Genomic DNA, 14,049 nt, shown 5'->3' with positions numbered 1-14,049 from the left:
TGACGATAGTTCTCAAAGATAGATCTCATTCTTACTTACATTCACTATCTGACGAAATAGATGCACTGAAGTCAATGGACTTGCCCTAAGCTACACAGCTAATAACCAGAGGAACTAAGATTTGAACCTACACCTTCAGAGACCATTGAATTGTGTGTTTATTCATCCACCATGCCAGATGAGTATTGATTTTATAGCGAAACAGATTCAAGTAGGAAGTGCAGCAATGGGAGAAGAGGTCTCAAGGAGGAGATGTGGACAAGCTACCAACTGTAAATGCAATGATCAAATTATCAATAAGGACTAAGGCTTCCAATACATAGGCTCATCACTTGCTACAACTTAGTAAAATGCATATTAAAACTTATTAGCATGAAAAGGGGACAATAACACTTAGAAAGCTTAACTTAGAAAGTACCTTGCTGTTTAGTTAATTAAAAATAGACAGGTTAGTACTGCTCTGACTTTATGTATCAGACTGGGTTGGTACCCCTGGAGGCCTCTCCTTCTCTGAGGATAAGGGGATGAAGGAAGGAGGGGATGAAGGCGTGAGGGAGGGGTGTGAGAGTGGGACTGGGAGGAGAGGAGGAAGGGCTATAAAGTGAATAAAAATTCCTGTTTTTATTACAACAAAATTTAATTACTCTGCTGACTGTTGTGATTTGAAATAGATCTGAAAAAGAATTTCTGGTATACTTATCAGTTGAGTTAATTCTGTATCCAGGCACTTTGTTGAAGGTGCTTATCAGCTGTAGGAGTCCCCTGGTGGAACTTTGGGGGCGAATTTTGTGTACTATCATATCATCTGCAAAATGATATTTTGACTTCTTCCTTTCCAATTTGTATCCCCTGATCTCCTTTAGTTGTCATATTCTTCTAGCTAGGAATTCAAGGACTATATTGAATAGATATGGAGAGAGTGGCCAGCATTGTCTTGTCTCTGACTTTAGTGGATCTGTTTCAAGTTTCTCTCCATTTAATTTGATGTTGGCTATTGGTTATTGGCTTGCTGTATATTGCTTTTTGAGACCCATCCCATTGGATAGCGTCAACCTCTGATACTATTAATGATATTCTGCTATGTGTGCAGACAAGATCCTAGCATAACTTTCTTCTGAGAGGCTTCATGCAGCAGCTGAGGTAAACAGATTTACATTCCCACAGCCAAGCAATGGGCCAAGCTCAGGGAGTCATGTAGAAGAATATAAGAGGGTGGGAGACTGAGGGAGTCAGAGGGGTCAAGAACTCCACAAGAAGACCTACAGAGTGAGCTGGGATGGGTCCATGGGGGCAAACAGAAACTTAACCATCAGTCAAAGAGCATTCATGGGCTGGACCTAGGCATCCTACACATATATGGCAGATGTGCAGCTTCATTGTCATGTGGGTCCCCTAACAACGTGACTAGCAAGTGTCTCTGACTCTGTTGAGTGGCCTGGATCCCTTTTCTCTAGATGGGTTGACCAATCTGGCATCAGTAGAGGAGGATATGTTTAGTCCTGCTGTGACTGGAGGTGCCAGGGAAGGTTGGTACCTTTTGGGAGCCTCCCATCTCTGAGAAAAAAGAGCCAGGGGAAATGGTGGGAGGAAGTGTGAGGGTGGGGCTGGGAGGAGAGGAGTGATGGTGCTGGGATCAGGCTGTAAAATGATTAAATAAATAAATAGAATTTTCGATACTGTTTAACTCATCTATTTTAACTTCTATTGCTTTAGATTTTGGTGTCATATACACATGTCACATCCAGGGAATAAGGTATATTTTCTATTTTTTATTCTAACAAATAGTAGGCAGGAATTTAATAGGAGTTTCAGTGCTGAACACTTATTTTTTACCAATGTAACTAAAACCAAACCCCACAGGACCTCACATCCTGAGTCTTAGGGTAGTGTTGCCTCAATAAAGACCTTAATAGGAATATATTTTGTTTCTATTAGAATCAACAGACTTAGAAGTATACAGTTTCAAGGCCCTTTATACTTTGTGTATTCTACATTTCAATCCCTTTGATTTTTCAGGTGATGTTTATACAGCATTATAGAAAAGACATCCTAAGAGATAATTCATTAAATTGTCCAAGTAAGGCACTGGGACCTTGTGGTGTGCATTTGTCCCAGGCTATCAGCATCCCTTTTATGGATGCTGATGGACAGCTAACTCCTCATTACATCTAACTTGTGCAAATGTGTCTTCTTTCTTCTCTGGGCTATAATAGCTTTAAGGAATTAGGTCAGTATTTCAGGAGCACAATTCATTTAGCTAGCCACCTCTTTCATTAGGAAGTTCATCTCCAAAGTCTCTCTTCAGTCTCTTAATTTTGTTTGTGGCTGCCTGTTCATTTTTTTTTTAATTTTTAAAAATCTTCTTCATCTCTGTCATGGACCAACTGCTTCAAGAATAATGACTACTATTGAAATTGGAATAAAAATTTTTAGAAAAAAATGTGTGGTGAAATCAAAGAATCTAAAAGCTGAGAGTACGAATAAATAATATCAGGTCAGCAAATCAAAAGAAGGGGGGAAGAACCCCACACTGCAACAAATAGCAGGAATCCACAAACACTGCTCATTGGTAACTCCCAACATCAATAGCTTCAATTCCCCAATAAAAAGACAGACTAACAGAATGGACTAAAAATAGGATCCATTCTTCTCCTGTATCCAAGAAACATTAACATCAGGATAGATAGAAAGATATAACCTTAGGGTAGAAAAATGGAAAAAGATACTCTATATGAAAATGGACCTAGAAGCAAGCAGTGGTAGTTACTTTAATATTTGAAAAAATAAGCTTCAAACAAAAATAATCAGAAGAAATAGAGAAGGACAAGCATACTCAACACAGTAAAACATTCCACCAAGAGGATATTGTAATTCTTAACTTTACACACAAAACATAAGGACACCCATGTTTGTAAAAGAGGTTTGCTACAGCTTAAGTCACATATTGACCCTCACACAGTGACAGTGGGAGCCTATGATACCCTACTCTCTATATTATACAGGTATATATAACTCACATACCAAAGTTAAATCCACACCAGATAAACAGACTTATAACCCTTAATGAAATAGAAGGACTCATTAAAAGTCTACCAATCAAAATAGCCAAGGGCTAAATGGCTTTAGCACAGAATTCTACCAGACTTTCAAAGAGTTAACCTCAATACTCCTCAAATTTATTCCACAAAAAAGAAACAGAAGGAACATTGCCTAATTATTTATACGAGGCCACAGATACTCTGATACATAAACCACACAAAGACTCCACAAAGAGAATTGCAGGCTAACTTCCCTTATGAATATAGATGCAAAAAATCTCAATAAAATACTTATAAATAGAATTCAAGAACACATACAGAAGACCATCCCAGAGATGCAGTGATCATTCAACATATGCAAATCAATGAATGTAATCCACCACATAACCAATCTGAAAGACAAAAAACACACAATCTTTGCATTAGACATATAAAAGGCCTTTGACAAAATTCAACACCCCTTCATGATAAAAGTCCTGGAGATATTAGGCACACAATGGACATAACTCAATATAATATTGGCAATGCACAGTAAGCCCATAGCCAAAATCAACTTAGAGAGAAATTCAAACAATTCCACTAAATTCAGGAGAGTATAAGGTTGTCCACTCTCTCCTTATTTATTCAATATAGTGCCTGAAGCTAGAACAATAAGATAACGAAAAACAAATCAAGGAGATACAAATAGGAAGGGAAGAAGTCATAGTATATCTATTTGCAGATGATATGATAGCATACACAACTGACCCTAAAAATCCCACCAGAAAATGCCTATAACCGATGAACGCATTCATCAAAGTAACTTGATATAAAATTAACTCACACAAATCATTAGCCTGCTTATATACAAATGACAAGACTGAGGGAAAAAAATCAGGGAAACCAAACATTTCACAATAGCCTCAAATCATATAAAATATCTTGGGATAACTAACCAAGTAAGTCAAAGACTTGCATAATAAAAAATTTAAGACACTGAAGATAGAAATTGGAAAAGATATCAGAAGATGTAAAGATCTCGCACATTCGTGTGTGGGGGAAGTGGGAAAAGAGTTCATTGCAATCACAATATATTGTATGAAAATAACGAAAAGCTGAAAAAAAAAAAAAGGACCCAAAACAAAATCAAATATACACACAAAAACCTGCATGGCCTGGTAGTGGTGCCCACGGGACAAGAACAGATGAAGTCACACTGCAGAGGGATAGCCACAGCTGGCTAGCCAGGAGGAGAAACATTCAGATACAGAGCAGAATCATGCAGGCTTTTAAAAGAAATCCCAGAGACATTAATTGTGGGAAATAATATTCAATATAACATTTGCTATGTTAACTCCTTTACGTATATAGGTCAGTTAGTGTTAAACCTATTCACATTTTTGTATAATTAATCTCTGGAACTCTTCCCATTACAAAACTGACACCTGATGCTCATCAATTCCAACATCCTTATTTACAGTCCCTGGGAAACACCATCCCCCCCCAGCCCTGTATGGGAGTACTATAGATACTTTGGATACATGGAATCACAAAGCAATTTTTATTTCATCTTTAGCTTATCAATTGATGTGTACTTGAGCTCCTTCTACAGTTTCTCTGCTGCTCACTTTCAGGAAACTGTCGCTTTTATGCTCTGTTTCTGAGCAAAGATACTATGAATATATCTTATTGCTTTACACAGTCTTCTTTTAGTTCTAACCTTGAGTTTCAGTCTAACCTGCCTCAGTATTCTCTGCAACTATCCTGTTCTTGTAATTATACAACTATTTTAATGAAATCATAGTTGTTTTTATTATAGAAATAGCCTCAGAAGTTTCACTCTAGTCATTACTCTCTGTACCTTCCCAGTAGGCATCAATCATTTATAGAAACAGCCTTATAAAAACTACACACACACACAGACACACACACACACACACACACATACTCTCGCACACAATTATTGGATATTAATAAAAAATTTAAAAAAATTTAGTGAGGTAAAAATGTCAAGTGCCTCACCCTATCATTATACAATATATACATATATTTATTAAATTGTGCTTTATAAAGAAGCAAAACTGAAATAATGATTGAAATCCTTGAAGAACAAGCTGCATAGTCTTCTATGTAAAAAAGACAGACATATCCTTATTTTTCATAAAGTTCTTCCTATTAATGGACAACCAATGTTTGGCTACATTTTTGTTCAACAATCTTTTTATTTGATCCCTAATTGGAAAATGAATTAGGTAGGAGCAGTCACAGAGGAATAGAACGCCACATTTTTGCTGTACCAATCATGAGAGCCTTGGCTATAAATAGCATTACAATGGTGTTGTGAATATTTTCATCTCTCAATTTCCACATTTAGCATAGCAGGCCAACAGGCAAAAGCCATGTGATTTCTTTTTTTGCCAGGATGCTCTTTCTGCTCATTGCCATGCCTATGAAGGAGAAATAAAATTGGTGAAAGGCATGTATACTAATTCTATTTATTGTAAGTACTGTTAAACCTTAGTAAACATAGCCAAGTGGTGATCCAAGTATGAATTTTGATAATTTTTCTTGCTTTTTCAGCCCCTCTATGCCTATTTCATCAACTATTAAAGTGTTTTCTGCGTGTAGAATGCTGAGTGTACGTCTTATCATGAAGACCAGATTAGCCACACCACGGCTATCATGAAACCATACCGTGCTTGGCTTGGGTGATAGAGGCAGCAGGAACAAATTTAGTTTAATTCTGTGAAATTTACTCTTTAGCTTTAGCAAATAATAAATTCACAAGAGACCCCTTGTACTCATTATGTGTCTTGAATATCATCCATTCATCAGCACGTGTTTCTTACTTTTGCCCTTTTCCTTTTCTTCCTCTTATATTTCTTTGTCTCTGGGATAAAACATGCACACAAAAATTAACTCAAGTTAAAGAGACCAGACAAGGAGAAACAGAGAGGGAGTAGAAAAATCATTTAACCGCAATGAATAATGAGTATAGAATAAAAAAAAATCAAGGAATTTCTTTCTTATTTGACTGTTAAATAATTTAAGAATGGCTGAGAAACACTTAAAGTAATGCTCAACCTCCTTAGTCATCAGAGAAATGCAAATCAAAACAACTCTGAGATTCCATCTTACACCAATCAGAATGGCTAAGATCAAAAATTCAAGTGACACCACATACTGGTGAGGATGTGGGGAGAGAGGAACACTCCTTCATTGCTGGTGGGAATGCAAACTAGTACAACCACTTTGGAAATCTATCTGCTGCTATCTCAGAAAAATGGGAATAGGGCTTCCTCAAGACCCAGCTATTCCACTCCTTGGAATATACCCAGAAGATGCTCCAGCACACAACAAGAAAATTTGCTCAACCATGTTCATAGCAGCCTTATTCATAATAGCCAGAACATGGAAACAGCCTAAGTGTCCATCAGTAGAAGAATGGATAAAGAAACTGTGGTACATATATACTATGGAATACTACTAAGCTATTAAAAACAAGGAATTCCCGAAATTTGTGGATAAAAGGATTGAGCTAGAAATGATCATAATGAATGAGTTAACCCAGAAGCAGAAAGACTCAAATGGTATATATTCACTTATATCTGCATACTAGCCCATGGGGCATGTCCCACAAAAGCCTTCACTTACCAGGAAACTGGGACAGAGGGGAGGACATCCTATTGGGACTCTAGATGACAGAAGCATGGGAGAATAGCAAAGTAGAAGGATCCAGATGGTTCTAGAAATCTACAAGTAGAACATTATGATAGGCAGATTTGGGCCCAGGGGTCCCACTCAAACTAAGGTACCAGCCAAGGACAATACAGGCGGTAAACTTTAAACCCCTTCCCAGATCTAGCCAATGGTCAGATCATTCTCCACAGTTGAGTGGAGAGTGGGATATGACTTTCTCACGTACTCTGGTGCCTCACATTTGACCATGTCCCCTGGAGGGGGAGACCTGGTGGCACTCAGAGGAAGGACAGCAGGTTGCCAAGAAGACTTGATACCCTATGAGCATATACAGGGGGAAGTAATCCCCCTCAGGAACAGTCATGGGGGAGGGGAATAATGGGAAAATGGGGGTGGGTGGGAAGAATGGGAGGATACAAGGGATGGGATAAACATTGAGATGTAACAAGGATAAATTAATAAAAAAATTAAAAAAAAGAATATTCACATTAAAATTCAAAATCCAGAAATTAGAGAAGTGACATACTATAATCTCACTGTTGTGATGCATTTGGCCCAAGATGCATTTGACTTTTTAGCATATGGACAATTTTGAAATACAGATTATAAGATGGAAGAGAGACATTTTTGTGCTTCTTTTAACATGTTTCTAAATTATAAATGGACATATGAAAGCCAGGAAAAGACATGTAGGAAGCTTAAATATGCTGATAAATGAAAGAAACCAGACAATAGTAGCTACACAATATGAATCCAAGTACAGGATATCTCAGAAAGGCAAGACTATCATAAAGATAATAAAGTGATCAAGGACTGTTATTGGCTCAGGATAAACAGATGCAAGGGATCTTTGGTGTCACTGCAGTTGTCCTGCACACTGTTCTCATAGTGTACATGTGACAATAGCATTTGTCAAATTCTATTGAACATACAAAGAGTAAGCCCTAGCATAAACCATGGATTTTAGTTGACAATAGTGTGTCAATATTGGCTCATGAATTGTGACATGTGTACTATATAATACAGATGTTCATAGGAGTAACTGTTGGGTAAAGGTAGTCATCTCCGAGAATTTTCTATGCCTTCTGCTCAGTTTTCTGAACCTTCTGCTCTGTATTTCTGTAAGCCTAAAACTGATCTAAAAGTAAAAGCTATAAAAAAGTAGATATATTAGAATTTAAAATTTTGAACATCTGTTATGCCCTTCAAAATAGTTTCTTCAAAATGTTATGCACTTGTTTTAACTTTTTAAAAAAAGATGTTGTGAATCTTTTAAAAATTTCTACAGAGACTGGATGGCAGAGCAAGTTAGAGACAACATTTTAAATTACATTTGTATAATCATCAACTATTAGGAGAAAATGAGACACACTTTCCCATGAGACATACAGACAGGGTTTAAAGGTGTCCTGGTTGCATTTAAATATGTCCTGGCATCATTCATGTAGCCTTACACGGAAAAGGACTAGTGCTTACCAAGATGAATGAGGTCTTTTATCAGAGAAAAAAGAATTAGAGCATTGTATTCACATCTCAATATTTTCCTTTTATGAGGCATAGGCATTGGCAAAAGTAACTGAATTCCTAGGTGAAGGATTATACTTCTGTTATATACTAGCTGCTTGTTCTCTTAGAAACGTACTGAATACACTAATACCTAATCTTGGAGAATTCACAAGAGCACTCTGGGCATAGTGACCTGTACCTGTAATCCCACCACACAGGAGGCAGAGGCAGGTAGATTTCTGTGAGTTCAAGGCCAGTCTGGTCTACAAGGAAAGTCCATGACAACCAAGGCTACGCAGAGAAACCCTGCCTTGAAAAATAATAAACAAACAAACAAATAAGTAAATAAACAAGAACATTAAGAAAAAAAATGAGGAATGTATGCCCAGAAATGCTACTCAGTATTGCTCAAATATGCTATATGCATTTTATTTCCATTTCTGTGATAATATATGGTGACAAAAGAAACTTTAAAAACAAATGGTTGCGAGCTAATACCGATACTATTCAAGCTACTCCAAAAGATAGAAATAGATGGAACATTACCAAATTCATTCTATGAGGCCATAGTCTCATTGATACCTAAACCTCACAAAGACTTAACAAAGAAAGAGAATTTCAGACCAATTTTTCTTATGAACATCGATGCAAAAATACTAAATAAAATACTTGCAAAACATATACAAGAACACATCAAAGATATCATTCATCATGACCAAGTAGGCTTCATTCCAGGCATGCAGGGATGGTTTAATATAAGGAAATCCATCAATGTAATCCACCATATAAACAAACTGAAAATAAAAAACCATGTGATCATCTCTTTAGATGCAGAGAAAGCATTTGATAAAATCCAAAACCCATTCATGTTTAAAGTTTTAGAGAGATCGGGGATACAAGGCACTTTCCTCAACATAATAAAGGCTATATACAGCAAGCCAATAGCCAAAATCAAAGTAAATGGTGAGATACTCAAGGAAATTCTTCTAAAATCGGGAACAAGGCAAGGCTGCCCACTCTCTCCATATCTCTTCAATATAGTACTTGAAGTTCTAGCCAGAGCAATAAGACAACAAAAGGAGATCAAGGGTATCCAAATGGGAAAGGAGGAAGTCAAATTATCCCTATTTGCAGATGATATGATAGTGTACATAAGTGACCCTCAAAATTCCACCAGAGAACTCCTAAAGCTGATAAACACCTTCAGCAAATTAGCTGGATACAAAATTAACTCAAAAAAATTCTATAGCCTTCCTATACACAAATGACAAGCTTGCAGAGGAAGAAATGAGGAAAACCACACCCTTCACATTAGCCACAAGCAATATAAAATATCTGGGAGTTACTCTAACTAAGCAAGCAAAGGACTTGTTTGAAAAAAATTTCAAAACTCTGAAGAAAGAGATTGAAGATGACCTGAGAAGATGGAATGATCTTTCTTGCTCATGGATCGGGAGAATTAACATAGTAAAAATGGCCATCCTGCCAAAAGCAATCTACAGTTTCAATGCAATCCCTATCAAAATACCTACAAAAAATTTTAAAGACATTGAAAGTTCAATTCTGAACTTCATATGGAAAAACAAAAAACCCAGAATAGCTAAAACAATCTTGTACAATAAAAGGTGCTCCGGAGGAATCTCCATACCTGATCTCAAACTGTACTATAAAGCAATAGTAATTAAAACAGCATGGTACTGGCACAGCAACAGGCTGGTTGATCAATGGAATCGAATCGAAGACCCAGATATGTATCCACACACATATGGTCATTTGATTTTTGACAAAGAAGCCAAATCCATTCAATGGAAAAAGGATAGCATCTTCAACAAATGGTGCTGGTCTAACTGGAGGTCTATGTGTAAAAAAATGAAACTGGACCCATATTTGTCACCTTGCACAAAACTCAAATCCAAGTGGATTAAAGACCTCAACATAAAACCAGAGACACTAAGTCACTTAGAAGAAAAAGTGAAGAAGAGCCTGGACCATATTGGCACAGGAGACAACTTCCTGAACAGAACACTAACGGCCCAGGCCTTAATGTCAACCATTAATAAATGGGACCTCATGACGCTGAGAAGCTTCTGTAAGGCAGGAGACATTGTCAAGAGAACAAAGCGACAGCCTACAGACTGTGAAAAGATCTTCACCAACCCTACATCTGACAAAGGTCTAATATCCAAAATATATAAAGAACTGAAGAAGCTAAACACCACCAAACCAAATAACCCTATTGAAAAATGGGGCTTGAAACTAAACAGAGAATTCTCAACAGAGGAAGATCGGATGGCTGAGAAACACTTACAGAAATGCTCAACCTCCTTAGTCATCAGGGAAATGCAAATCAAAACAACTCTGAGATTCCATCTTACACCAATCAGAATGGCTAAGATAAAAAATTCAAGTGACACCACATGCTGGCGAGGATGTGTGGAGAGAGGAACACTCCTTCATTGCTGGTGGGAATGCAAACTAGTACAGCCACTTTGGAAATCTATCTGGTGCTATCTCAGAAAAATGGGAATAGGGCTTCCTCAAGACCCAGCTATTCCACTCCTTGGAATATACCCAGAAGATGCTCCAGCACACAACAAGAAAATTTGTTCAACTGTTTTCATAGCAGCCTTATTCATAATAGCCAGAACATGGAAACAGCCTAAGTGTCCCTCAGTAGAAGAATGGATAAATAAACCGTGGTACATATATACTATGGAATACTACTCAGCTATTAAAGACAAGGAATTCCTGAAATTCGTGGATAAAAGGATTGAGCTAGAAATGATCATAATGAGTGAGTTAACCCAGAAGCAGAAAGACTCAAATGGTATATACTCACTTATATCTGCATACTAGCCCAAGGGGCATGTCCCACAAAAGCCTTCACTTACCAGGAAACTGGGACAGAGGGGAGGACATCCTATTGGGACTCTAGATGACAGAAGCATGGGAGAATAACAAAGTAGAAGGATCCAGAGGGTCCTAGAAACCTACAAGTAGAACATTATGATAGGCAGATTTGGGCCCAGGGGTCCCACTCAAACTAAGGCACCAGCCAAGGACAATACAGGCGGTAAACTTTAAACCCCTACCCAGATCTAGCCAATGGTCAGAACATTCTCCACAGTTGAGTGGAGAGTGGGATATGACTTTCTCACGTACTCTGGTGCCTCACATTTGACCATGTCCCCTGGAGGGGGAGACCTGGTGGCACTCAGAGGAAGGATAGCAGGTTACCAAGAAGAGACTTGATACCCTGTGAGCATATACAGGGGGAAGTAATCCCCCTCAGGAACAGTCATAGGGGAGGGAAATAAGGGGAAAATGGGACGGAGGGAAGAATGGAAGGATACAAGGGATGGGATAACCATTGAGATGTAATAAGAATAAATTATTAATTAAAAAAAAAACAAATGGTTTATTTTGGCTGACAGTTTCTTGGTAATAGTCTACCGTGACTTGGAAAGCATTGTAGTGCTAAGGAAGGCATGGTGACAGGAATAGTAAGTTGGCTTGTCACATTGCACCTGGACTCAGAAAGCAGATCGTATGAATAGTAACTGGGGCCAGGCTAGAAAACCTCAAGGCTCACCCTTAGTGACCACTTTGTACTACTGCAGGATATTTGACCTCAGTGTGAAGCTTGAGATCATGAACAGTAAAAACGTGTATCTTGTTTGATGTGGCTCAGTCCTAACACAATCTTTTAACCCAAAAGCTTTCTGTTTACTGTAAGCAAGTACTTGTGGTGTGACTCAGACCTAGAACACACATTAAATCCAAGAACTTTCTGTAAACAGGATTGAATAAAGTTAACTCTAGGTCAAGAGTCATAGCAACCAATCAGCTGACAGGGATTAAGTAAAAAGTAGAAAAAGTAGAAACAATGGGAGAAGGGTATTTCAGACGCCTTGGAGAAGAAGAAAGCACCTTTGGCTCTTTTCTTCTGTGATGTGAGCTGAGTGGAAAGGCTTTTTTTCTTCTGGGTTGTCTGCTGAGTGGGAAGATCAGCTGAGTTCTCTCCCTGCTTCTCTGAGCTGGTAGGTTTTCATCCTAGTATCTGGCTCCTGAGTCTTTGTTGGTGAAATCAAGTGTGTGATTTTCTTCAACCTTCCTAAAGAGTGAAACTGTGTGAGGAACAAGTGTCCAGACATAGGATCTGTTTTAGTTAGGGTTTCATTGTTGTGAAGAGACACCATGGCCACAGCAACTCTTATGAAGGAAAACATTTAATTGGTCCTTACAGTTTCAAAGGTGTAGTCCATTTATTGTCATGACAGGATACATGGTGGCATGTAGGCAGACATGGTGCCAGAGAAGGAGCCGAGAATTCTACATCTGGATCTACAGGCAGCAGGAAATGACAATGATACACTGGCCAGGCTTGAGCTCTGAGACCTCAAAGCCCACCCACTAGTGACACACCTCCCCAAACAAAATGACACCTACTTCAACAAGGCTACATTTCCTAATAGTACCACTCACTATGGCCCTATGGGGGGCATTCTTATTCAAACCACCACACTCCACTCCCTGGCCTCCATATAGTCATATCATAATATAGAATACACTTAGTCCAACTTTAAAAGTCCTTTAGTCTATAACAGCCTCAAAATTATTTAAATTCCAAAATCCAAAGTGTCTTCTGAGAATCATGCAATCTCTTAACTATAATTCCCTGTAAGATCAAACTGAAATTTCAACAGATAATAGCACAGGATACACATTACTGTTCCAAAAGGGATGAAAGGGAACATAATGAGGAAATACTGGAGCAAAGCAAGATGCTCCCCCCAACCTAAAAAAAAAAAAAAGACTAGGCCAAACTCCAAATTCTGCATCTCCATGTCTGATGTCAAATGCTCTTCAGATCTCCAACTCCTTCCAGCTTTATTGACTGAAACACACTTCTTTCTCTTGGGCTGGTTCTACTCTCAGTTAGCAGCTCTCCTTGGTCGGTATCCCACAAACCTGTCATCTCCAAAGTTTTGTGGTCTCCAAGACAATCCAGGCTTCACCTTCACAGCTTCCCACAGTGACCTCTCTAAGTTTCAATTCAATGACACCCCTGACACATGCCTGGCCTCAGTGGCTTTCCTTAGCCATAGACAGAGATTACATAATCCTTTCCTTCTATCCTTGACTCTAAAGGCAGAGCCACATCACGGAAACTGCCAAGTTCTGCTGTTTTCTGAAGCTGGAACATGGTTTCCTTGTTCAACTACATGTTCACCAACTTTCTGTTTTCAATGATTTCCTTCACTGCATAAGCTTGGCTATCCTCGAACTTGCTCTCTAGACCAGACAGGCCTTGAACTCAGAGATGTGCCTGTTTTTGCCTCTGGAGTTCTGAGGCTTTTGATTAATTATTTAATGCTTATTCAAACCACCACAGGACCCTATCAGAGAAATTTTGTAGTGAAACTACCATATACGCTAAACATATTAACATTCATAGTTTTTGTTGTTGTGGTGTGCTAGCGTAGAACGATGGCCTCATGCTTGTGAATCCCAACCACTGAGTTATATCTCCAATATTTGTATTATTTATATTAAAGGGACATTTTATTATTTTCTTGAGAGATTGATATTCAAAATTAAATCTTGAATCTGTGTAATTCCTAGCTACTACAAGAAGAAACTCTCTGATTAGGGCTGATTGGTACACTGGCATACGGGCATAGCAATATGTAATAAGGAGTCATCTTACTGTTATTTTTCTTCAGAAGAATAATTATTAGGTTTTCCTTAAGCCCATGACCTATGTGGTTCCAGGTTCTTGGCTATGTTAGCAGTACCACATATGGGTTCCATCTTATAAAGTGGG

This window comes from Acomys russatus, chromosome 4 (assembly GCF_903995435.1).
Source record: "Acomys russatus chromosome 4, mAcoRus1.1, whole genome shotgun sequence".
Taxonomy (NCBI): Eukaryota; Metazoa; Chordata; class Mammalia; order Rodentia; family Muridae; genus Acomys; species Acomys russatus.
Note: the sequence above shows the minus strand (reverse complement) of the source record.